The sequence below is a fragment of the Euleptes europaea genome, chromosome 4, assembly GCF_029931775.1.
Source record: "Euleptes europaea isolate rEulEur1 chromosome 4, rEulEur1.hap1, whole genome shotgun sequence".
Taxonomy (NCBI): Eukaryota; Metazoa; Chordata; class Lepidosauria; order Squamata; family Sphaerodactylidae; genus Euleptes; species Euleptes europaea.
Window position 1 is genome coordinate 112,103,571 of NC_079315.1, and position 25,536 is coordinate 112,129,106.

General features: G+C 45.6%; 1 pseudogene; it reads right to left on the reverse strand.

The window, feature by feature from the left end:
- Nucleotides 1-11,301: 11,301 nt before the first annotated feature.
- Nucleotides 11,302-11,682, reverse strand: LOC130476640 (ATP synthase-coupling factor 6, mitochondrial-like; annotated as a pseudogene).
- Nucleotides 11,683-25,536: the final 13,854 nt, after the last annotated feature.

A 25,536-nucleotide genomic window follows, 5' to 3' on the forward strand; every position in this document is an offset into this window, starting at 1 on the left:
CCCAATGCATGGTGCATGGATCCAAGAGACATTCAGGTACGGGTGTATGACAGGGCTCCTGACAAGGACATACAAATAACAATACAGGCCACTAGGCAACATAGAAAACAAACCCAGATCACTGGTCTATCAGTACTGTCTGCTCTGACTGGCAGCTGCTTCCCAGCAGAGACTTTTACACCATGTATTACCAAATACTTTTAACCAGGGATGCCAGGGATTGAACCTGAGACCTTCTGCATGCAGAGCAGATGGTCTGCCATGGAGCCACAGCCACCTCCCCTTGGAAACCACTAGCTGCCACTGAGCATTTGTAGAGATTGTCACGAGACACCATCTGAAACCAAAAGAAGATAAAGGACTTTCTATGCCTACCAGAGAAAGGAGGGTTCTCCTGCCCTTGTGCCAGAAAAAGAATTCTCTTTCCCTATTGGGCTGCTCTTTGGTCTTCAGGATAGTCCCTGGCTTCTCTGAGGAGTCCGTTCTCAAGTCTGAGTTGGGCCCAGGAGGGGTCTTGACTACTCCAGCAGCTCTCCCTAAAGTGGGGTCACCCACCTTCAGTTGGGCCTAGGATTGCCAGTTCCCTCTTAGCCACCAGCAGGAGGGTTTTAGGGATGGAGCTTGAGGAGGGTGGGGTTTGGGGAGGAGTGGGACTTCAATGCCATGGAGTCCAATTGCCAAAGCGTCCATTTTCTCCAGGTGAACTGATCTCTTATCGGCTGGAGATCAGTTGTAATAGCAAGAGATCTCCAGCTAGTACCCAGAGGTTGGCAACCCTAGGTGGGCCTGGAAATCTCCCGGAATGACAACTGATCTCCACACTACAGAGATCTGTTCCCTTGGAGAAAATGGCTGCTTTGGAGGATGCACTCTACAGCATTATATCCTGCAGAGGTACCCTCCCCAAACCCCACCCTCTCCAGGCTCCACCCTCAAACCTCCAGGGATTTTCCAACATGGAGTTGGGAATTTGTTTAATTGTGAATGATCATTACAGCACCCGGTGATGACACATTCCATAAATTGTTCTGAATCAAGTTATTCTTCGTTCTTTTGCTCCCGTTCTCCTGTAAGTCAAATCGTTAGGTGATCTTCAGATTCACTACTACTGAGAGGCAGAGAAAGACAGATTTCCTGTTCTGTTCTTCTATAGTGCTCTTAATTTAATAAACATCAAAGGGGCTTTAGCCTCATCCCTCACTGCCATCCATCCATCCAGCCAGCCATAGGAATATCATATAGGTCAAGTCCATCATCCAACTTGGAAGGCTTTAAGAGGGGAGTGGACATGTTCATGGAGGAAAGGGGTATTAATGGCTACTAGTCAAAATGGATACTAGTCATGATGCATACCTATTCTCTCCAGGACCAGAGGAGCATGCCTATTATATTAGGCACTTTGAAACACAGGCAGGACAACGCTGCTGCAGTCATCTTGTTTGTGGGCTTCCTAGAGGCACCTGGTTGGCCACTGTATGAACAGACTGCTGGACTTGATGGGCCTTGGTCTGATCCAACAGGGCTTTTCTTATGTTCTTATGTTCTAACCAAGCATTCTCCACTGTCCTCCTAGTTGCCCACACATTTTAAAGCTACAGGCAAACATACAGCACGTAGAGGGAGAACCCCTGAGAAGTTCCTCTTCACGCTATTTCCCCAACTCATAATTCATCTCCTTTTTTTATTTCTTCATTTGCATCCTTTTTTAGAAATAGATTCACATTGGGGAGGAGAGCATGCTTACATAGCACGATTACTGAAAATTATTTTCAGCAATAACCTAGTGCTCGAAATGCAGGGAAACATTTTGGTAATGGATAAAATGAAAACAAATGGCCTGCAAACAAACTGGCATTTTTCTAAGCAGGCTGCTGGCAGTCTCCTTACTCATGCAGAAACTCTCTTTCCTTTAGCCTAATGGACAGAGCTGCTGTGGCTGAAATTTGGCTGCCCCTTAATTTTCGGAGAAGCCAAAAGCATTCGCTGGGGTGCAAAATTGCCTCCTGCAAATCGAAGGGGAGTGGGCCCGAACCAACTATTTCGCTCCCTGCAATTATTCCCAGTCAGCGCACGGGGCTTATTTAGAAGAAATTTTATAGCTCAAGCTGTAGCCAGCCTCATTCATCATCAAGGGGGCCCTTCTGGGTTTTTTCAATGGAAGTGACAGCTTCATCCTCAGTTCCTCCACCCCAAGGTTGCAGGTGAAAACCAGCTGGGGGCTAGGAGGCATTGTGGTCATATTAGCATAGGACAATGAGACCTAAGACTTCAGGCAAGTACCACTTGGGATTCTATCACAAAAGCCCAGTTGCTTTCCATACCCCGTTATCCGGCAGGAAACGAGTCGGACTGGTAATCGGAACGCTGTGCCATTAAACTAGGTCAAAGCTAAAGCTAGTTATGAAATAAAATCATCAAGAGCATGGCTTGAGATATTTTAAAAGCCGGTGAGGGGATAAATGATAGAACTACATAGACAGAGCGGCATCTAGGTCTCTCTTATCTTGGTGTTCTACATACATACACCCCTGGAGAGTTGTACAGATGCATGCCAGCTGACCACGCTTCCCTAGATTAATGGCCACGGCAACAAATCCCATAGGCAAGATGGTAAATTAGTAGAAATGGCTGTTTACGAGATGTAAATCTGGGGGGGGGGGAATCAATCTTGAGTGTCAACTATGGCTACAACAAATGAAAAGCTGGAGGCTCCTCAATCGATTGCAGCTTCTTCCCCTAGCTTCAAAAAATATTGAAAACTTGGGGAAGATTGATCAAGACAGTGAAGAATTCTTGTACAGACAGTTCTGTTGATGTCCCTCTTCTGCCTGACGGTTGAGGTAAGGGGCACAGGAGTTGAAAAACCTGAATCTCTGGAAGGTAGTTTCAACAGCATCTTTCCCTGTTAAAAGATGGGACAGGTCCAGAGATCATTAGACATGAGTCTTGGAAGGTCCAGAATACTAGGTATAGGAATACTGGAATTCCCTGGCTGGATAAGACCAAGTTTTCATCAAATCCAGTATTAAGTATTCAGCGGTGTCTAGCTAGAAACATTAAGATGTTCATGGTTGGAACTGATGCAACAGTCATGCGATCAAAAGGACACTGCTTTTGATGAAGGCTTCACAATGCTTTTCATGGAACACGTGATTCAGCATAGTATGGCTTAGAACTCCACGGGGACTTGCTCTTATAACCAGGGTCAAGCATTCAGCCTTGTACTGGGCACCATAATTCATACTGTACCTTCCTTCTACTTTGGAAGACCCACCAAGGAAATGGTAGAGACCATCTGCTCTTAAACCATCAACATTTTCTGAGAGCCTTCTTGGAATGATTATATGTTCAGTCTGTATAGCAAGGGCTCACAGTAGTGTTGCCAGCTCTGGGTTGGGAAATACCTGGAGATTTTTGAGGCGGAGCCTGAGGAGGCTGGGGACTTCAATGCCATAGATTCCAATCGCCCAAGAGGCCATTTTCTCAGGTGAACTGATCTCTGTCAGCTGGAGATCAGTTGTAATAGCAGGAGATCTACCTGGAGGATGGCAACCATAGCTCACAGAAAGGCATTGTTTGTGAATGTCGCTTAGGAGTCGCCTGGGTTTAGGCTACGGTTGCCAATCTCCAGGCAGTGGGTGGGGTAAAGAACTCCTGGAATTACAACGGATCTCCAGACAACAGCTATCAGTTCCCCTAGAGAAAATGGCTGCTGTGGAGTCTATGGCATTATACCCTGCTGAGGTTCCTCCCTTCCTCAAACCCCACCCTCCCCAGGCTCCACCCCAAAAATTTCAGGCGTTTCCCAACTCAGAGTTGGCAAGCGTAATTTAGATGTTTCCTAGCTTGTGACTAATATTAAGACAGCTCACAGAAGTTAACATCAAGACCTGGAGACCAGAACTGCCTGGGAGCACAGATAGGATGTTCAAGAATCTGCCAAAGTTCTATGACATTCACTTTTCAATTCCCAGGATCAAAGTAAAAGGGAAAGGTGGAAGAGGAGGAGGAGGAGGAGGAGAAAAAGAAGAGTTGGTTTGGTTTTTATATGCCAACTTTCTCTCCCTTTTAAAGAGAATCAAACCAGCTTACAATTTCCTTCCCTTCTTCTTCCCACAACAGACACGTTGTGAGGTAGGTGGGACTGAGAGAGTTCCAAGAGAACAGTGACTAGCCCAAGGTCACCCAGCTGGCTCCACGTGTAGGAGGGCAGAAACCAACCCAGTTCTCCAGATCAGAGTCCGCTGCTCACGTGGAGGAGTGGGGAAATCAAAACCAGTTCTCCACATTAGAGCCCACCGCCCCTAACCACTACACCACACTGGCTCTCCACACTGGGAGGATACAAGCTATGCCATTCATAGGCCATCCAGAGCCAGGAATGCTTCTGGTTGCTTGGTTTGGATGTTGCTGGCCTTTTGTTCTTCTTGCCGCATGAGGGCTTTGTTAAGCAGCTAGCCCTGTGTAAGGCTGACGTTGTAGATGAGGGCAGATTAGGACAGAGCGTGGTGGTGCAAATTCTACATTGCTTGACATCACTGTGTAAATGTGGAACTCCATGTTACTGGAGAATGGGTAACGTCCGAGCCAGATGATTTTTCTGGGTAGCTTTTAGTGGACAAATGTAAGCGAAGATTGGGGTTATCTTATAGAGTATGTTTTTTTATGAAGCCAGAGGGCTCTTTTGTACAGAGTGTCATCCTTGGATCTGGTTCAATTCCCCACTGTGCCATGGAAGCTCGCTGGGTGACCTGGAGCCAGTCACTCTCTGTCTCTCAGCCTCACTTATAGGGTTCGCCAACCTCCAGCTGGCACCTGGAGATCTCCCACTATTACAACTGACCTCCAGACAACCAAGATCAATTCCCCTGGAGATAGGGTTGCTAACCTCCAGGAGGTTGCTGGAGATCTCCCGCAATTAGAGCTAGGAGAGCCAGCGTGGTGTAGTGGTTAAGAGCGGAGGTTTGGAGCAGTGGACTCTGATCTGGTAAACTGGATTTGTTTCCCCGCTCCTCCACATGGAGCCAGCTGGGTGACCTTGGGCTAGTCACACACTCTCAGCCCCACCTACCTCACAGGGTGTCTGTTGTGGGAAGGGGAAGGGAAGGAGATTGTAAGCCAGTTTTATTCTTCCTTAAGTAGTAGAGAAAGTCGGCATATAAAAACCAACTATTATTATTATTGTTATTGTTATTACTACTACTACTACTGATCTCCAGGTGATAGAGATCAGTTTCACTGGAGAAAATGGCCGCTTTGGCCATTGGACTCTATGGTATTGAAGCCCCTCCCCTCTCTACACCCTGCCCTCACCAGGCTCCACCCCCAAAATCCCAAGGTAATTCCCCACTTGGAGCTGGCAAACCTACCTGAAGAAAATGGCTGCTTTGGAGGGCGTACTCGATGGCATTATACCCTGCCGAGGTCCCTCCCTTTCTCAAACCCCACCCTCCTCTGGCTCCACCCCCAAAATCTTCAGGTATTTCCCAACCCACAGCTGGCAACCCTACTAACCTACCTCACAGGGTTGTTGTGAGGTTAAAATGGAGGAAGGGAGAACACTTTCTGGCGTCACCAACACTGAGGGGAAAAGCAGGGAAGAAAGACCTAAACAATTATGCAGTAGTAATTTTTCTACTTGATTTCATTTTTAAAACATGCGGTTAGGTATTCTGGGTCACTCTGGTAGAGCAGGATGATAATCTAACAGAATCTAATTAAGTAGAGAGGAGAGGAACAGGAGAGGCCAGCAATAATCTCTGTATCTCTCACCATCGCCTCATATGTATTGCTTTTAAAATGTCATCAAATCGGCCCTGCGTCCTCCCATTTCGAGACCCACGAAATAAATGCTTTCTGTTCTCTCAACATCTTAAGCTATTTTTAATAAGGTTCCCTCCAAGTTGCTTGGCTCTGAACAAAATCCTTTTGTTAAAAAAAAAAAAATCATCACTGTCCAATTGATTTGTGCTTGAAAACAGGGATGCCATTTTCTTTTTAAACACAGCAGCGGCAGAGAGCGAAGCAACATAGTGAATTGATAGCATGACCAGAGGCGAAATTTGCAATGATTAGAATTAACTATTTGCGCTTAAAAGAAGCAAAAGGCAAGCCGAGCACGAAGCGCCGGGGGCTCCCTAGCCTGGAGCGGAAACAAACAAAACGAACACTCGTTCGATCCAGGAAAAATATTTCATCGTTTGATTAGAAATGTGCTCGGGCAGACCCAGCTCTCAACGAAAGAGCCCAGCAGGAACTTTAATAAAAGCCAGACTAGCTGTTACGATTTGCAGGAATGTGCCATGGAGAATTGTAGTAGTAGGGTTGCCAACCTCCAGGTACTAGCTGGAGATCTCCTGCTATTACAACTGGTCTCCAGCTGATAGAGATCAGATCCCCTGGAGAAAATGGCTGCTTTGGCAATTGGACTCTATGGCATTGAAGTCCCTCCCCTCCCCAAACCCCGCCCTCCTCAGGCTCCTCTCCAAAAATCTCTGCCAGTGGCAAAGAGGGACCTGGCAATGACCAAACTCATAAAAAATCCAAATATGAGCCCAGCAGCCAGCCGGGCTGATAGAAGGATAAGATATATTGCTAAGGAAATTGTACATCTGTATAAGGATAAACAACGTGTGTGAAGCAGATGGCTGAGGAAGCTGTCCCATGACAGTGAAAGCGTCCAAAATCATCCGGAAGGCTCTCCCATCTCTCTTCTATCAGGTCTACACTTCATTTTTGGTTCCTGAAAGATACATAAGAAAAGACATTATACTTACCTTGTTGAAACTTACCATCTTAAGTGGTAGCTTGGTAGCTACACCTTCTTGCTCTATATTTTGTATATATATTGTTGTATGTTCGTCACTGTTGGCTATTCGTAATTGTGTATAATATATGTGTACTTTTTGCTTATTTCTTTGAGAGCCGAGTACTTTTGTTTGATATAGCTAGTCTATTTAGTATTGGTGCTTTACTTTTTGCTAGAACCAACCTTCAGGTACTAGCTGGAGACCTCCTGCTATTACAACTGATCTCCAGCCGACAGAGATCAGTTCACCTGGAGAAAATGGCCACTTTGGCAGTTGGACTCTGTGACATTGACGTGATCAGACTAGTCAGGGTTATTTACAGGGTTGCCAGGTCCCTCTTCTCCACCACTGGGAGGTTTTGGGGCAGAGCCTTAAGTGGGCGGAGTTTCAGGAGAGGAAGGACTTCAATGCCATAGAGTCCAATGGCCAAAGTGGCCATTTTCTCCAGGTGAACTGACCTTTATCGGCTGGAGATCAGTTGTAATAGCAGGATATCTCCAGCTAGTACCTGGAGGCGGGCATCCATAAATTGCAGCCATACTCCTACATATCTGGCGACTCCTGTGTAAAAAGCACAGGTGGGCCTGATTCTGACTGGGACTGTGGCATGTGGGGAGGAGGGGTTGATGCCTTCCCCCATGCTGCTTTCAGTACCCAAAATGGGGTGGGGGCATCGTTCACTGTTGGGAGGCGGCACCTGCACTAGGGTTGCCACCCTCCAGGTGGGCCTGCCCAGGTTCTCCAAAAATGACTGCAGAGATCAGTTCCCCTGAAGAAAATAGCTGCTTTGGAGGGTGGACTTTGTGGCGTTGTAGCCTGTTCAGGTCCCTCTTCTCCCCAAACCCTGCCTTCTCCAGTGTCTACCTGCAAATCTCCAGAATTTCCCATCTTAAAGTTGGCAATCCTAGATATTGAACTTGCAGGGTTGTTGCAAAAAGTTACAGTTATTCAAGAAAGGCCTTTTATGCAGGGACGTTTCCTCACAGTCACCCCTGCCAAATGCTTTGGAGCTTCCTTTTGATTATGCATGCCTTTTGCATCCATCAGAGGTTGCCTCGCTTTTCCTGTGTTTTCCAGATGCTGTTTTAGCCCGAATCTGGAAAATGCGGGCAAAACGTGCGGGAAGAGCGAGGTGACCTCTGGCAAGCGGAAAAGGCATGCATAATCAAAAGGAAACCCTGAAGCAGGTGGTGGGGGTGACAGCGGAGAAATGCATAAAATGCCAAAGCCTTTGAACCCTGAAAAAAACTATATCACAAATGCTAAGTATCATTAAAACAGCTGTGTAAAAAACAGCCCCATGATGCAGTGTGGCAAGCTGTAGTACTGCAGTCCAAGCTCTGCATACAACCTGAGTTCGATCCCAGCGGAAGTCGGTTTCAGATAGCTGGCTCAAGGTTGACTCAGCCTTCCATCCCGAGGTCAGTAAAATGAGTACCCATGAACACATGAAGCTGCCTTATATTGGTCCATCAAAGTCAGTATTGTCTACTTAGACAGGCAACAGCTCTACAGGGTCTCAGGCAGAGGTCTTTCACATCACGACTTGCCTAGTCCCTTTATCTGGAGATGCCGGGGATTGAACCTGGGACCTTCTGCATGCCAAGCAGTTGCTCTACCACTGATCCACAGTGATAAAGTGTAGACAACTGGGGTAGGCAGTGGCAAACTATCCCATATACATAGGCTGCCTAGTAAATGTCTTGATGTGACATCGCCCCATGGGTCAGTAATGACCCAATGCTTGCACAGGGGACTACCTTTACCTTTAAAACAGAATATATGCTTACATAGCATATATAAATAGCTTCCTTTCTTATAAAATATAACACTGTTTATGGATTGGACTTTTCATTATACGGTTTTCTCTTTTTTTGCTTTCTTTGGTTATGCCCTTTTGAAATACACCCTTGCCCTATGACATATGTTCTGTCATTTGGAAGAAGTCCTCACCTGCTCATAAACACTTGCTCACACTCTGCTGTTAATTATATGTCAGCCAGTCACAGGGCACTGGGAGCCAAATGGCGCCATGGCATCTGTAAAAGCAGTGCTGGCAAATAATTGCTGCTACATGCTCTTTAACCTGCCCCTTCTTGTGCGACAGACGTAATGTGTTTAAGATTTCCCAGGGCAGACGTGAACCCTGCCCTCTGCCTCAAGAAAGTGCCCCAGAGAGGATGCTCTTTTTTGTTTCCTTCGTGAGAGAGCTCTGAACGTGTCCCGATGCCTACTCCTAAGTGAGAAAGGGGAGTTGCTAAGAAATCTTGGTGCTAAGAATTCAGCATACTGCATGCAGAGGCAAGTCTAAAAGAGAATACAAGCATACCTCATTTTATTGTGCTTCGCTTTATTGCGCCTCACAGATATTGTGTTTTTGAGCAAGTCTATCGGCGCCATTTCCCCAACAGCATGTGCTCACTTCGTATCTCTGTGTCACATTTTGGTAATTCTCGCAATATTTCAAACTTTTTCATTATTATTACAATACATTTTTAGACATAAAGCTATCGCACACTTAATGCTATCGCACACTTAATGCTATCGCACACTTAATGCTATTGCACACTAAACTACAGTATAGTGTAACCATAACTTGAAAAAAAAACAAAAAAAGTGGGAAACCCCAAAAAAGTGTGACTCGCTTTATTGTGATGTGTGCTTTACTGCAGTGGTCTGGAATTGAACATGCGATATCTCCAAGGTAGGCTTGAAGAGTTAGAAGCAGGATAGCCAGGGGTTGAGAAGTCAATAACAAGTTTATAGAACATAGGAGAAATAACCCTGGGGTGAGTCAAAGCTCCGGATCCATGGAGGTGAAGTCTGGGGCCAAGCAGAGGTGTGGCAGAAGCAGTCCAGTGCAGACACGAGATGTGAGATCAAAACAGAGGTCAAAGATCAGGCTGAACAGACTTAGCAGTCTTCATACTGCTGGAGGCAACATCCTTATTCTCTCCAGGCTAGATCTTACTAGACTCTTCAGTCTTCTGTTCTCTGCGCCTTCCCTTGGCCTCACTCCCCAGGAACACTGGGCTTCCTCTGATGTGCTGTGATGCAGAGGAGACAGATCTCCCTGAAATCAGGTTCCCAACCTTCAGGTGTGGCCTGGAAATCTCCCAGAATTACAGTGAATCTCCAGTCTACAGAGATCAGTTTCCCAGGAGAAAATGGCAGCTTTGGAGGGTGGACTCTATGGAACGAAATCCTTGCTGAGTTCCCTCCCCTCACAAAACTCTGCACTCCACAAGGTCCAACCCCAAATCTCTATGAATTCCTCAACCCAGAGCTGGCAACTCTATCTTCAGGGCCAAACTACATGTGGCTTTGGGGATCTATGATCAGATAACCCTTATGGAACCAGGAACTCCAAAACCTCACGCTGGTGTCGAAGAGGGACCTGGCAACCCTAACTGAAGTCCCTCCCCTCCCTAGGCCCTACCCCCAAATCTCCAGGTATTTCCCAACCTGGATCCGGCAACCCTACGATAAAGCCATATTGTGCTTCCTTGTATTTGGTGATGGGAGCTTTGACTCTTGAAATCTGATATCCCGAAAATCTAGTTGGCCTCTAAAGTACTACTGGACTCGAATCTTGTTTGTCTTGTCCTCTAAAGCAATCACTCCATCCTAGCTTCCAAAGGAACTCTTTTTAAAGAAAGATAATAGGGTGCATGGAACTTTTATTTTTGAACCTAAAAGCTAAGAAATTTTGGGAGATGATACACAATGAAATAAGAATGATTTTACAGCAAAATATTTCAAAGACACCTGAAATGATGCTATTAAGTATGATACCGGATACTATATTTACTCATCGAACTTTTTTGTTATATGCCACCACAGCAGCTCGAGTGATATATGCAGCTAAATGGAAGACTGACGAGATAACAACAAAAAAAGACTGGATAAATAAGATGCTAGAATTGACAGAAATGGCGAAACTAACAGCTTTGATAAATCAGACTGATAATGCACAATTTATGGGGGAATGGGAGGCGTGGAGAATTTACTGTGAAAACCAATTTGTAATGGGTTCATTTAAAGGATATTCTTTGATTTAATCTTTATATATATATATATTGTACTATGGTCATATTAAGGTAATTGATTAATACATTTTTACCAAGATACGATACCTATACATTAATTAAATAATATGAGGATTAATTTTGTTAGCAAAAGTATGTACAATTTATTTTTAGATGGAAGGGAGTGAGGGGGGAGTCATTATAAGTTTTAATTACTATTATTAATAGTTTGATATTACTTTTATTAATTTTTAGGAATAGATGATGATGTATACGTTGTTATTCTAAATGAAGAAAATAATAAAAAAAATATTTTTTTAAAAAAGAACTTATATTTTTGAACCTCGAAGTACTAACATGACCACTCTACCATTTTTGGGAACAATACCATTTTTTTTTTCACAACCAACTGTTTATTTAAGTTACAACTGCAGACCAACGCAACAAACCCAACCTATTGGGGTAGACATGTCCTTCACATCACTTCTGATCTTCTTCAAACTTGGGTTCCTCAAATCTGAAGTCTGGAAATTTGGTCAAGTCTCCACTGCCATATAACCATTAAAGTTTAGCAATTCCTTCATTCAGATCTTTCTGATATTCTGGGCCAGCATCAACAGGGCCACCAGCTTTCTGGCTTTTTGTATCGCATTCTCTGATCTTGTCCAAGAAGAGTTTCTGCACAGGATCAAGTTCCTTTGCCTTATTGAACACAACAGCAGAAAAACCAATGTTTCTACGCAAGTGGGTGGAAACAGCGGAACGAAAAATGTAAGAAAATCCGAAGAGCTGTTGGAGAATCATGATGAACTTGCAGGCGATGCAGCCTTCCAGCTCCACCAAGCCGCTGCGGGGTGGAACGATACCAATTTTTGAGCTTGAGACAAAGCCAGGCAAACCTTTCCAAAAAAAACAAAAAACCAACATTTTTGCATTAAAACCGAAACAAACAAGAGAACCTCCGACGCTCTCACCTGAACCTCATATTGTCACAGAAGCTCTGGAAACAGAACATTAGCCATGAACCTTCAGCGGTGGCAGATTGTTCTCCGAAACCTGCCTGCCGTTACCTGTCGTGACCCAACGAAAGGCAACGTTAGAAACTCCCGCTACAGAAGGCACATGGCGGAGCTTTTGTGATTCAAATGCGGGACGGTACAAGCAGCTCTTTTGAGTACCTCCCGCTGGGCTGTTGTTCCGCCCGAGTCAGGCTTGATTAGAAGAGCGTGTTCCCTCTTTCATGAACACCTGTGCCGAGAGTCGGCAAATAATTAATTTAGCCGTACCATTTCCCTCCGATAATGGTGTAATTTGCCACGCCTTTTCAGACCCGGGACAGCTGGCGCTATTGAAAAAAAAAGCGCCTCCCGATTAGGCCTCAACTCCCAAGCCGAACTCTTTTGGGTCTTCGCGAGTCTCCCTGGCAACCGCTGATCGGTAAAGGCGATCCGGTTTTATTCCCGCGCCGTTCATAACGATAAACGGGGTTGCCAATTCAACGGGAATGCTGGCAGCTTGAAATATAGAGAGAGAGATTGCGTGAGAATGACTAGGCCTGTAACAAATGAGGGAGTTTCGTCTTGTGGGAGAGATTTATTTATATTCCTTTTTCCTTTTTTTCCCTTTTAAGCATCTCACCTCTTCACAGCTCTTGGATTTCTTTCCTTTGACGGAAGAAATATTCCGCCGGAGCCTATGGAGGAAATTATGTTAACAACGGGGATCATCGCTGCTAATTGACGCGCTTGGTTACAGCTGCGTATAATGGAAAAGAAGATAATTTTTGCAGGGAGACCTTCGCTCTAAAAAGCCGCCGAGCGGCCCCCTGCGCCTTTCCGTCCCCCCTCCCACTCACTGCACACCTTTCTGCTCCTTTTACATACTCATTTGGAACCCTTAAGTGTTGACAGGTGAATGCGAGCTTGACAGGGTGGAGAATGGAGGCATGAGGACTCCCCACTAAGCACTTCCTTAATGTTTGGCAGCTGGAGAGCAGAGAGGCATTCTGCCATCGCCAGCGGGCTTCTGGGAGCCCTCTGTCAACTAAGGTAGCCATGAAAACAGGACACAAAATTGTAATAACCCGCAAAAGGCCAATTCCTCCCTCCATACATGTAGTTTTCTTCCCTCTTTTCTCATGCCGTGGCACTCTTATAAAGCATGGTCGGAATGCAAAATCCGGTTGGGGTTTTTTTGCAAAGAAGACGTTAGTTTATTGTTGTTACGGTCATAGACCAGCACATGTGTAAAATACAGTCAGAAGAAGAAGAAGAAGAAGAAGAAGAAGAAGAAGAAGAAGAAGAAGAAGAAGAAGAAGAAGAAGAAGAAGAAGAAGAAGAAGAGTTGGTTTTATACGCCGACTTTCTCTACCACTTAAGGCAGAATCAAACCGGCTTACAATCACCTCCCCTTCCCCTCCCCACTACAGTCACCCTGTGAGATAAGTGAGGCTGAGAGAGCTCCAACCATGACTAGCCCAAGGGCACCCAGCTGGCTTCATCTGTAGGAGTGGGGAAACCAACCCGGTTCACCAGATTAGCCTCAGCCACTCATGTGGAGGAGTGGGGAATCGAACCAGTTTCTCCAGATCAGAGTCCACCACTCCAAACCATCACTTGTAAAAACTACACCACGCTGGCTCTCAACTTTGACTAGGAAAGGAGACATGAACTTTTACATTCATCCACACTTAACTTTTTTCGTATATTAAGTCTCGGTCTTCATTTGGGAATCTCCCTAGTGGCTTCAATGACTCCAGTGCAAGCAGTGATGGAGGCTGACCCAACTATCAGATTTGTAGAGAGGATTAATGCAACACCTTTGGAGTGACCAGAATCATCCCAGGACCGGAGAGTCATGAAGGAAGCAGAAACCAAGACACCTCATTCATTGAGCATTTCTTTGCACATTTTTATTAGGTGCACACATATAAAGTCTGCTGCTGTCAAGAAGCCACAGTATTTGTGGTAGTCCAGAGTCAGGCATTACTAGGAGGGTTGCCAACCTCCAGGCACTAGCTGGAGATCTCCTGCTATTACAACTGATCTCCAGCCAATAGAGATCAGTTCACCTGGAGAAAATGGCCACTTAGGAAACTGGATTGTATGGCATTGAAGTTCCTCCCCTCCCCAATCCACGCCCTCCTCAGGCTCCACCCCAAAAACCTTCTGCCAATGATAAAGAGGGACCTGGCAACCCTAATTACTAAGGTTGCCAGCTCTGGGTTGGGAAACACCTGGATATTTTGGGGGTGGAGCCTGAGGAGGCTGGGGTTTGGGGAAGGGAGGGACTTCAATGGGTTAAAATGCCATATAGTCCACCCTCCAAAGCGGCCATTTTCTCCTGGTGAACTGATCTCTGTAGTTATCCCAGGAAATCTGAATCCACCACCTGGAGGTTGGCAACCCTAGGCATTACAGATACCAAGCGATGATGTCCTCCTCAGGACCTTTCTGGTTCCTATATCTGAAATGTTTTTCCCTCTCTGGTGCCTCTAGTCTGGGCCAGGGAGAATTCACTCCTAGATCCTAGTGTGCTACAAATGCAGACAAGAGGGGGTATACAGTGCCCTCTTCTTTACTGCTGCCCAAGCAGTCATGAGAGACTCCTACAGGTAGGGTCCCAGGCAGTAGCTTCATATCTCCCACTATTACAACTGATCTCGAAGTGACCGAGATCAGTTCACCTGGAGAAGATGGCTGCTTTGGAAAGTGAACTCTATGGAATTATACCCTATTGAAGTCCCTCCCCTCTCCAAACCCCGCCATCCTCAGGTGCCAAAAATCTCCAGGTATTTCCCAACCTGGAACTGGCAACCCTAGCCATACACCCCACTCTTCCCATTCCTTAATTTAACATGGAGCATTCCTTTCAAGTAATGTTAGGATTGTTGCATCCATTCATTTGAGATAATTTTTCCTTCTCTGTAAATAAGTAATCATCTGCATTGAAGTGGCACAATTTTTAATTTTTTGTTGAGTATATCAACAATTGCAGAGTAATTCACACAGCCCTGAAAGAGGAGGGAGAGATATATTCCCATGAGCATCAAAAAGCTGAACTGGAAAAGCATTACATTGCAGGTGTGCATATATATCCAGATGTATAATTGTGCCTGGAAAAAATATTATATACATGGACAGAAACGAAGAAGAAGGAGGAGGAGGAGGTTTGCCAGCTCCAAGTTGGGAATTACCTGGGGATTTTGGGGGTGGAGCCTGGTGAGGGCAGGGTGTAGAGTGGGGGGGCTTCAGTACCATAGAGTCCAATGGCCAAAGCAGCCATTTTCTCCAGGGGAACTGATCTCTATCACCTGGAGATCAGTAGTAGTAGTAGTAGTAGTAGTAGTAGTAGTAGTAGTAGTAGTAGTAATAGTTGGGTTTTTATGCCGACTTTCTCTACCAGTTAAAGAAGAAGAATCAAACCGGCTTACAATCTCCTTCCCTTCCCCTCCCCACAACAGACACCCTGTTAGGTAGGTGGGGCTGAGGGAGCTCAAAGAGAACTGTGACTAGCCCAAAGTCACCCACTGGCTTCATGTGTAGGAGTGGGGAATCAAACCCGGTTCTCCAGATTAGAGTCATAACCACTACACCATGCTGGCTGTCACTAAACTATCACATTAAACTTGGAGGTCAACCAGGGACGTTAACAGAAATCTTTTCCCTGTTTCATATCCTTATCTAAGACAAGTTTATTTATTTCCTGGTTCTTCTTGATCCAGCACTTCCTTTGAGGGACAAGATGGAAGGTAAACTTGTTCTGGAAGCCAATTATGGAAGAAGAATACCAAGCTGTCTTTTTGCATTTTAAGCTTACATTCTTGACCCAATGTGGCTATCCATTCCATATGTTACTGCTCATCCTCCATCACCAGAGGTTCTTCTCTGCCTTTCCCTTTTTCAGTGGAAATGTAAGGGACAACTAGGAGCAAGGTTTTCTCAGTCATGGCACCACACCTTTGGTATGCCCTCCCTTTGGATGCTGACCTGGTGCCAGGCATGCAGTTGTATTCTCAGCAGTTGTATTCTCTTGCACCCTTCTAGGCCCATTGACTTCAATAGACTAAGAAGGGTTTCAGGTGGGTCAGAGTCAGATTTGAGTCCAGTAGCACCTTAGAATCATTGAATCATAGAGCTGGAAGAGACCACCTTAGTGACCAACAAGATTTCCAAGCTATAAGCTTCTGAGAGTCGAAGCTCCCTTTGTCAGATTCTCCATTCTTACTTGCATCTGATGAATAGAGCTTCAACTCTCGGAAGCTTATAGTCTAGAAAAATGGTTGGTCTTTGAGAAGGAGGGAAGGGGGAGGGGAGGGGCTGTGGCTCAGTGGTAGAGCATCTGCTTGGCGTGCAGAAGGTCCCAGGTTCAATCGCCGGCATCTCCAGTTAAAGGGACTAGGCAAGTAGGTGATGTGAAATACCTCCGCCTGAGACGCTGGACAGCCACTGCCAATCAGGGTAGACAGTGCTGACTTTGATGGACCAAGGGTTTGATTCATATAACGCAGCTTCATATGTTCATATGTTCAAGAAGGTTTTTATTCCCCTTCTTTTCTCTACCTTTTTGGAGTCTCAAAGTGGCTTAGAATTGCCTTCCTTCCCCACAACAGACATCTTATGAGGTATGTAAGGCTGAGAGTTCTGAAAGAACTGTGACTAGCCCAAGGTCACCCACCACCAGCAGGCTTCCTGTGTAGGAGTGGGGAATCAAACCCAGTTCTCCAGATTAAAAGCCCACCGCTCCTAACCACTGCACCACCCTGGCTACTGGACTTGAATCTAGGACTAAGAAGGGTGTGACTGTGCTTAGAACTGCATTGTTACTGTCTTTTCGGCGCCAGATAAAGACTTACTTATTCTCCTGGGCTTTTTTGGTGAGTGTTTTTCTTTTCTTCCTAATGTAAGATGTGATTTTTCATCTGCTATTTTAATAGGCCTTTGCTGAATTGCTGGTTTTATGGGGGACTGCTGTGTTTAATATCCAGACATTTAAATGATTCTGATAATTTGATATTTTGTGATGATTATTTAATTACTTTTAATATGCTAACCACCTGAGGAATCAGTTATCTCATTTGAAAGGGGATACAGATATTCAAATAAAGAAAGCAATTTCTGATTAGTACTATCTTTATGCCCAATACACTCTTTACCAAAGATTAAACTAGTTGTTTTAGCAGCTGTTTCTAAGGTTATATATACCTCTATGTGTCTGCTTTCCTTGAAACTTTTAGAATCCATATTAGGGGTGTGTGGTGTTTTGCCATGTAAATACTGTGTGTGTGTTTTATTTCTATGTTTTAATGTGGAGTTTTAAATGGATGTTGCTGTGATCTAAAATGGAGACCTGTAAGGTAAGAAGGTGGGCTGGATGGGTGATTGAAGTGTGTTATGATAGAATGGTAGCTGGACCCTGGGGGGTGCAGAGTTGACTGGTTGGTTCAGAGAGGCTTCGTGGGGGAGAGAGTTAATAGAATACGGTCATTTATGCATGGGAGTTTTACCTGAGGTTCATTGCTGGCTGGACTCACACAATCCTGTTGGAAATCTATGCACCAGCATCTCCAAGCTCAAATCAAGTTCCCGCCCCTTTAAATGCTGCTTTGTAATTGGCTTACTTTTAGTGCTTACTGTGAGAGAAAATCCCCCCCCCAAACCCAATTGCTGCATCAAAAAGGATTTTAAGAGCAACAACAAAAAAAACCCCAGAGCAATCTGAAAGGGCGGGGGGAAATCCAAGCCTCATTTTAAAAAGCTTTTCTTCTGCTCCAAAAAGAGCTCCAAGGAAGCAGGAAGTATTTCAGTCCCTGCCTCTGTACATGCTGCTTTGTAATTGGCTGTAAGAGAAACCAAGCTTGCATGCCCCGCACTTTGCCTTATGCATGGGGATTTCACCTGGGCTTTGCTCAGGGAAGATGGAAGAGTTGGGTTAACAGAGGAATGGGAAGACCCAGACATTGCAAGGGCTGGCAGCGAAATAATCTCTAACGGACAGAAAACTCATGTAGAACTCCAAGGAGCAACCGATTCAGACCCGGGGCAAACGTGAGTGAAAGTGTGTGTGTGTGTGTGTGTGTGTAAAGTGCTGTCAAGTCGCAGCTGACTTATGGCGACCCCTTTTGGGGGGTTTTCATGGCAAGAGACTAACAGAGGTGGTTTGCCAGTGCCTTCCTCTGCACAGCAACCCTGGTATTCCTTGGTTGACCCTGCTTAGATTCTGAGATCTGACGAGATCAGGCTTGCCTGGGCCATCCAGGTCAGAGTGAAAGTACCCATCCATAAACAACCTGTGTGTGGGGAGGAGAGGCTGAGTGAGATGCTGTAGAATATGAGATAAATCTTTGTTCTGTGTGAAAGTTATGAGCTTGTGGCAAGTGAAGAAAATAAACCTTTGTGGAAGTTATTAGCTAAGGTTGCCATCTCTGGGTTGGGAAATACCTGGTGATTTGGGGGGTGGTACCTGAGGAGGGCAGGGTTTCGGGACGGGAGGGATTTCAATGGGGTATAATGCCATAGAGCAAAGGTGTCAAACTCATTTCTTACAAGGGCCAGATATGACGTACATGTCACTTGGTCGAGCCAGGCCAGCCCAGATCGGATCTGGGAAGGGTGGCTGCCTTGGCTGGCCCATGGGCGGGATAAGAGCTCTCAAGGGGCTCTCCCGCGGGCCGTATGTTTGACAGCCCTGCCATTGAGTCCACCTTCCAAAGCAGCCATTTTTTCCAGGTAAACTGACCTCTGCCACCTGGAAATCATTTGTAATCCCAGGAGATCTCCAGCCACCACCTGGAGTTTGGCAACCCTATTATTAGCCTAAGTGTTAAGTTAGGAAATTAAACTTTAAGAAGCATTAGAGTACCTATCTGAAACTATTACGCTTGTAGGCCTATCTGAAACCATTGTGCTTATTGACCATACAGAAACTTTTACGCTGTTATACTTATAAATAAACTCTATTTATGTTTAAGAGAAACAACAGTTTTGTTTGTAGTAAGGCTCCCATTATACCCCAGAGCCATCCTCACGCGCTGACCATTCTGTCACTCTGCCATATACAATGCAGACATCCTGTTCTTTGGGTCCAAGACTTCGAAGGAATGAGCCTTTGGAGGCAGTGAAAATAGGAAGGGCAAAGAGGCGGCAGAACACCCATCACCTCAGAACACTATAGAGAGGTGCCTTTACAGAGGTTACACATAAAGGGGTCACATAAAGAGAAAAACATTATGGGGGGAATGTTGTGGGTGAAGTTGTGATATTGAGAACGTAAGAACATAAGAAAAGCCATGCTGGATCAGACCAAGGCCCATCAAGTTCAGCAGTATGTTCACACAGTGGCCAACCTGGTGCCTCTTGGAAGCCCACAAACAAGACGACTGCAGCAGCACCATCCTGCCTATTTTCCACCGCACTTAATAGAATAGGCATGCTCTCCCTCTGATCCTGGAGAGAATAGGTATGCATCATGACTAGTATCCATTTTGACTAGTAGCCATGGATAGCCCTCTTCTCCATGAACATGTCCACTCCCCTCTTACAGCCTTCCAAGTTGGCAGCCATCACCACATCCTGAGGCAGTGAGTTCCACAGTTTATTTAAACCATTTATTAGCCACCCTTTCCCCTTACAGAACTCAACAGAAAAACTATTAACCTTGAGCAGAACCCACCAAGGCTTCTGAACATAAGAACATAAGAAAAGCCCTGCTGGATCAGACCAAGGTCCATCAAGTCCAGCAGTCTGTTCACACAGTGGCAAACACAGTTGCCTCTAGGAAGCCCACTAACAAGATGACTACAGCAGCATTGTCCTGCCTGTGTTCCACAGAACCTAATGTAATAGGCATGCTCCTCTGATCCTGGAGAGAATAGGTATGCATCATGACCAGTATCCATTTTGACTAGTAGCCATGGATAGCCCTATCCTCCATGAATGTATCATAAGAACATAAGAAAAGCCATGCTGGATCAGACCAAGGCCCATCAAGTTCAGCAGTACGTTTACACAGTGGCCAACCAGGTGCCTCTAGCAAGCCCACAGACAACTGCAGCAGCATCCTGCCTGTGTTCCACAGCACCTGATATAATAGGCATGCTTCTCTGATCCTGGAGAGAATAGGTATGCATCATGACTAGTATTCATTTTAACTAGTAGCCATGGATAGCCATCTCCTCCATGAACATGTCCATTCCCCTCCTAAAGCCTTCCATGTTGGCAGCCATCTCCACATCCTAAGGCAGGGAGTTCCGCAATTTAACTACATTCTGAAGGGTGCTACTGGCATCAGTAGAAAACAGAAGACAAGGAGACACCAAAAAGCGAGCCAACATTTGGTCACCGTAAGCACCGTCTGGAAGACAATCTAAAGAGTCAAGGCCACGAGTTCATGCTGACCAGTGCTGACAGCAGATAATTCATGCAAAGGAGAGAGAGAAAGGCCTTGGCAGCTTCACAAGAATAATCTTGTTCCCTCGAAGGAATAAAATGTTCTCGGGTCATGTCTTTAGCTTTATTTAGCTGAAATAGGTGAATGTCACCAAGGTGACTTTCTCATTTTGTCATCCTTGTCAGTTTGTTTAAAGCGGCTGGGGGAAAGTGACTCTCCATCAAAACAGTGTCAAGTACATCTCATGGTCAAGGGGCAACTCTGAATTATGGCAAAAGTAAGTCTCTGAGAGGAAAGATGCTCAAATGCCAGGGCTTCTGGCCAACTGTAGAACTTTTTAAAGATGAGAGAATTCATAGTCGAATGGCTTTCTCAGTTAGCAACTACCGCAGGGCTCTTCCCAGGGTAGCGCTGAGTCATGGGTGGGAGTCGTAGGACTACCAACTCCAAGTTGGGAAATGCCTGGAGATTTCAGAGGTGGAGTCTGGGGGAGTGGGATTTGGGGAGGGGCCTCAGGGTGGTATATTACCAATCTACCATACAAAGCTGTGATTTCCTTCAGGGGAACTGATCTCTGTCTTTTGGAAACCAGTTGTAATTCCAGGAGATCATCAAGCCCCACCTGGAGATTGGCAAATGTATCACACTGGGAGCTGACTGGGATGAAGTGTAGCTGGAGAGAGAGAAAAAACATTGGTCTATATTCGCAGACTGGAATTTGCTGAGCTCTACATACATCCATGCCCTGACAGGGATGGTCCAGGCTAGCATGATCTTCTCAGATCTCAGAAGCTAAGCAGGGTCGGCCCTAGTTAGGACTTGGATGGGGGACCACCATGGAATACCAGGTTTGCTATGCAGAGGAACGCAATGGCAAACCACATCTGTTAGTCTCTTGCCTTGAAAACCCTACTGTGGTTGCCATAAGTTGGTTGTGACTTGATGGCATTTTACACACACACATACATCACTGCAGGACAGCATGGGGAGTTGCTTAGCTGACTTGTCAAGGAATTGAGCCCATTCATACAAGACTGGGTCTACCGGTAGGGGAGAGCAGTGTGCACATCTGGATTGTGTTTTGATCACAATCTAGCTGCTTGTGAGTAGGGTAGTTTTCATCATTAGCTTTCAGGAGTGAATTGTCGCTTCAGGCAATGGCTTCAGGCAATGGCAGGAAACTCTGGCTCTTTGGCATCTCCCCTCATTTTTAGGTTCTCAGAAACACATCTATGTACACATCACACTGCCTTATCCTGAGACAGATCATTGGCCCAACAAGGTCAGTATTGTCTACAGAGACAATCCATATACACATTATTTATACCCCATATGACACACCCACACACCCTTTCAACCGCTTCAATATCCCACTCACTCAGCCCAGCTGTATATGCTGAGGGAAAAGCGCTGGCCTGAGTCTATTTGTGAGGAGATTATTTTCCTTCTCCTCCAGACCCACACCAGTATTTACCTGAGAGAGAAATATGACACAAGAGGCTTTTTAACTTAAACAGACAAAACAGGGAAGTTTATTGAACAGGACTCACAGAGATTGGTTTTCAAGGAAAAGGCAGAATTTGGAGGGGAAACTCAGAGTCAGATTTATATATGCAAGAGAAATAACTTAGAGAGAGAAATAGCTTAGATGTTTTCTTCACTCAAGTTACTTCAGTTCTTAGTTTCAAGCTTAGCTCTGTCCCTCAGAGCTATTATTCAGATTCAGACTCTCAGACTCTGTCCCCAGCCAAGCTCTCTCCCTGACTACCCCACACAAGTGGCTGTAATCCTCCACACCTCCCTGCTACCGGAATATATTTACCTCAGAGACTAATTCCCCTTTGTGACCTGAGAATGGGGCCTCTCTAACCCAATTCTCACTCCTGTCACTACCACAGGTTGTGTGTTTCAATAGCTTTGGCTTTAACAGAGCCCCTCAGGTTCACAGAGTACGGTCTGGCTTCCGCTCAGTCTCGCTACCAAGCTTCCAATCACAGCCTTCTATCCAGGCTGGGTCCCAGGCTTCGCCTACTTTCACAGCCCTCTATCCAGGCTGGATCCCAGGCTTCGCCTACTTTCACAGCCTTCTATCCAGGCTGGGTCCCAGGCTTCGCCTACTTTCACAGCCTTCTATCCAGGATGGGTCCCAAGCATCGAATGCTTTTCTGTCTCTCAGAGCTCAGGGCGTCAGCTCTCTGGCTCCGTCCACTCTTGGTCTGTCAGCTCTTGCTGCAGACCGACCCCTTATCAGTCACACCCCACTTTTCTCCCCAATGGGTACCCAAAGTACCTTGCATCATTCTCCTCTCCTCAATTTTATCCTCACAACAGCCCTGTAAGGCAGGTCAGGCTGAAACTGTGTGACTAGCCCAGGGTCACCCTTATAGGTAGGGTGTTTTTTTCTCCCGAAACAATGATGGCATTTAAAGGGAGCCAAAAGGCAGATCCCGAATAATGCTGATTATTTTTGGCATTTTTCAGGCCGTTTCGGCAACGCCCCCATTTAATTTTTTTAGAATCATAGAGTTGGAAGGGACCACCAGGGTCCAACCCCCTGCACAATGCAGGAAATTCCAAACTACCTTCCCACACACACACCCAGTGACCCCCACTCCATGCCCAGAAGATGGCCAAGATGCCCTCCCTCTCTCATTATCTGCCTAAGGTCATAGAATCAGCATTGCTGACAGATGGCTTCCAGCCTCTGCTTAAAAACCTCCAGGGAAGGAGAGCTCACCACCTCCCGAGGAAGCCTGTTCCACTGAGGAACCCCACTAACTGTTAGAAAATTCTTCCTAATGTCTAGATGGAAACTCTTTTGATTCAATTTCAACCTATTGGTTCTGGTCTTTTAAAAGACTCCTCTCTCCCCTCTCCCTCCCTCCCTCCATCTCCCCCTCACTGGTGGCCAGGCTTGGGCAGAACTCCGCCGCCACCACCTCTGCACTCAATGTGGGGCTCAGAGGCAGCCAGCGCCCAAGAGCTGCAAGTCAGGCTCAGCCCAGCCAGCTCAGCATGCAGCTCTGCACCATCGACGGCCGCGGTTTCTGTCCTCCACGTGGGGCTTGGTGGCAGCCACCATGACTCCTTCAGAAAAGGTAATTGAGGGAAGAGAGATAGGGGGAGGGGTAAAATTCAGATTTATAGCCAATAGACATGAAGAATTGTCATGAATAGACATGAATATTCGAGAATCTGGAGATTCCCAATATGGGAGTTCAGGAATATCCTGAAAAATTTCAGGTCCATTAGAACCAAATCCGAAATTTACCAAATATTTATTTTGCACACGCCTGTTTCCACATACTACTGAGTACATCATTGTGACTACACCATGTTAGCAGCAGCTTTACCCAGGTTCTCAAATAGAGATCTTTCCCTCACCTATTACGGTATTTGATGCTTTTTTGAACTGAAAATGCTGGGGGTTGAACCTAGGCCCTTCTGCATGCAAAGCAGGTTGCTACCACTGAGCCATGGCCCTTCCCTACAAATGATTTCCCAGTTTCCCATCCTTGCTGTTTTGACCTGGGAATCTGTGTCTGGCTATATCTTTATTTCTTCGGTGAACTAAACCCATGACATTAAAGTCACCTCCCACATGGCTATTGTCAAACTTAGATCACCCCTAACTAATTTTGAGCTCAAAGGCAATGTGCTCCATTTCCAGATTTGGGACTCATTATGCTGTATTCATTCTCCTGTGAGAAGAAATCCCAGGGCTGCCAATTTTTCATGTTTATTGGGTATAAACCTGAAGGCTAATTTCAAAGAACTAGCAATGAATTTGGAAATTATGGATTTTAATTTCCTGCATTTTCAGGCCCAGCCAAAAGGAAGTGCTTCTGTTTGTAACATTTAATTTTGGGATTCAGTACCGCAAGATATGGTGAGGGGCACTGTATTAGCTGACTTGTGAAACAGCTGACAAGTTTAATAAAAGATCAGGTCTCTTGGTGAGAGCAAAATACAATCTTAATCTTCGGGGATAATATATCTCTTAGCAGCAGATGCTCACATTAGGGGAAACTGGATGAAGTCCTCAATTCTGGAATATATTATGTGTGTAAACTGAGGCTGTAATATCAGTATAATGAATGAGAGAACAATTTTTGAAGCCTGCTGTCTGAATGAACTCTTGGTCATTCAGTCAGCTGGCATCCATCCTTCAAACGTATGCCCATTTTTATTTCTTGGTTCCATAGAATGCCAGATTTGTTAGAGACCACGTCTGGCTTACTGGAAGAACTGTGGATTATTTGCTCAGGACAGGATATTGCACTGTCTATGACAGAAAGTGAAAGCGGAGAAATGTGCTGTAACAAATCCATTCTTGCACCTGAACACATGGTTGTCACTTTGCTGCAGACCATAGCTGCTCTCAGATTTCATGGAGACTACAGGAATAAAATGCGCACCCTTCAGCTGAAGAAAACAGGAATGTGCTAATGGATTTTGTAGGGACAGCAAACCCTCTGGCAGGGAATAGTTCACTGTGCAGCTGCTATGGAAGACGGTTAAGGGGAGACCTGATAGATGTTTATAAAATTATGGACGGGTCAGAGAAAGTGGGCACTTTTTCTCCCTCTCCCGTCATGCTAGAACTCAGGAGCACCCAATGAAATTGTTGGGAAATAGGCTCAGGACAGACAAAAGAGAATAATTCTTTACTCAATGAGTTATTAAACTGTGGGATTAATTGTCCCCAGAAGTAGGGTTGCCAGGTCCCTCTTCGCCACTGGCAGGAGGTTTTTGGGGTGGAGCCTGAGGAGGGTGGGGTTGGAAAAGGGGAGGGACTTCAATGGCATAGAGTCCAATTGTCAAAGCTGCCATTTTCTCCAGGTGAACTGATCTCTATCCGTTCTAATAGCAGGAGATCTCCAGCTAGTACCTGGAGGTTGGCAACCCTACCCAGAAGTGGTGATGGCCATGAGCATAGATGGCTTAAAAGGGGGTTTAGGCAGGTTCATGGAGGAGAAGTCCATCAATGGTTGTTAGTCATTGTGACTGAAGGGAGCCTCCACCTACAGAGACAGTAAACCTCTGAATACCAGTGCTGGGAGAAAGCAGCTGAGGAGAAGGCCTGTTTGGCTCTCCATGACAACCAGTGGGCAGCTGAGAAAAACAGGATGCTAGACTTTTTCATAGATTACAACAAAGCTTTTGACTGTACAGATCACGAAAAGCTGTGGCTGGTTTTAAAGGAAATGGGTGTGCCCCTACATCTGATCGTTTTGATGTGCAACCTGTACTCAACCTGTACAGTTAGAACAGAATTTGGAGCAACGGAATGGTTTCCAATTGGCAAAGGT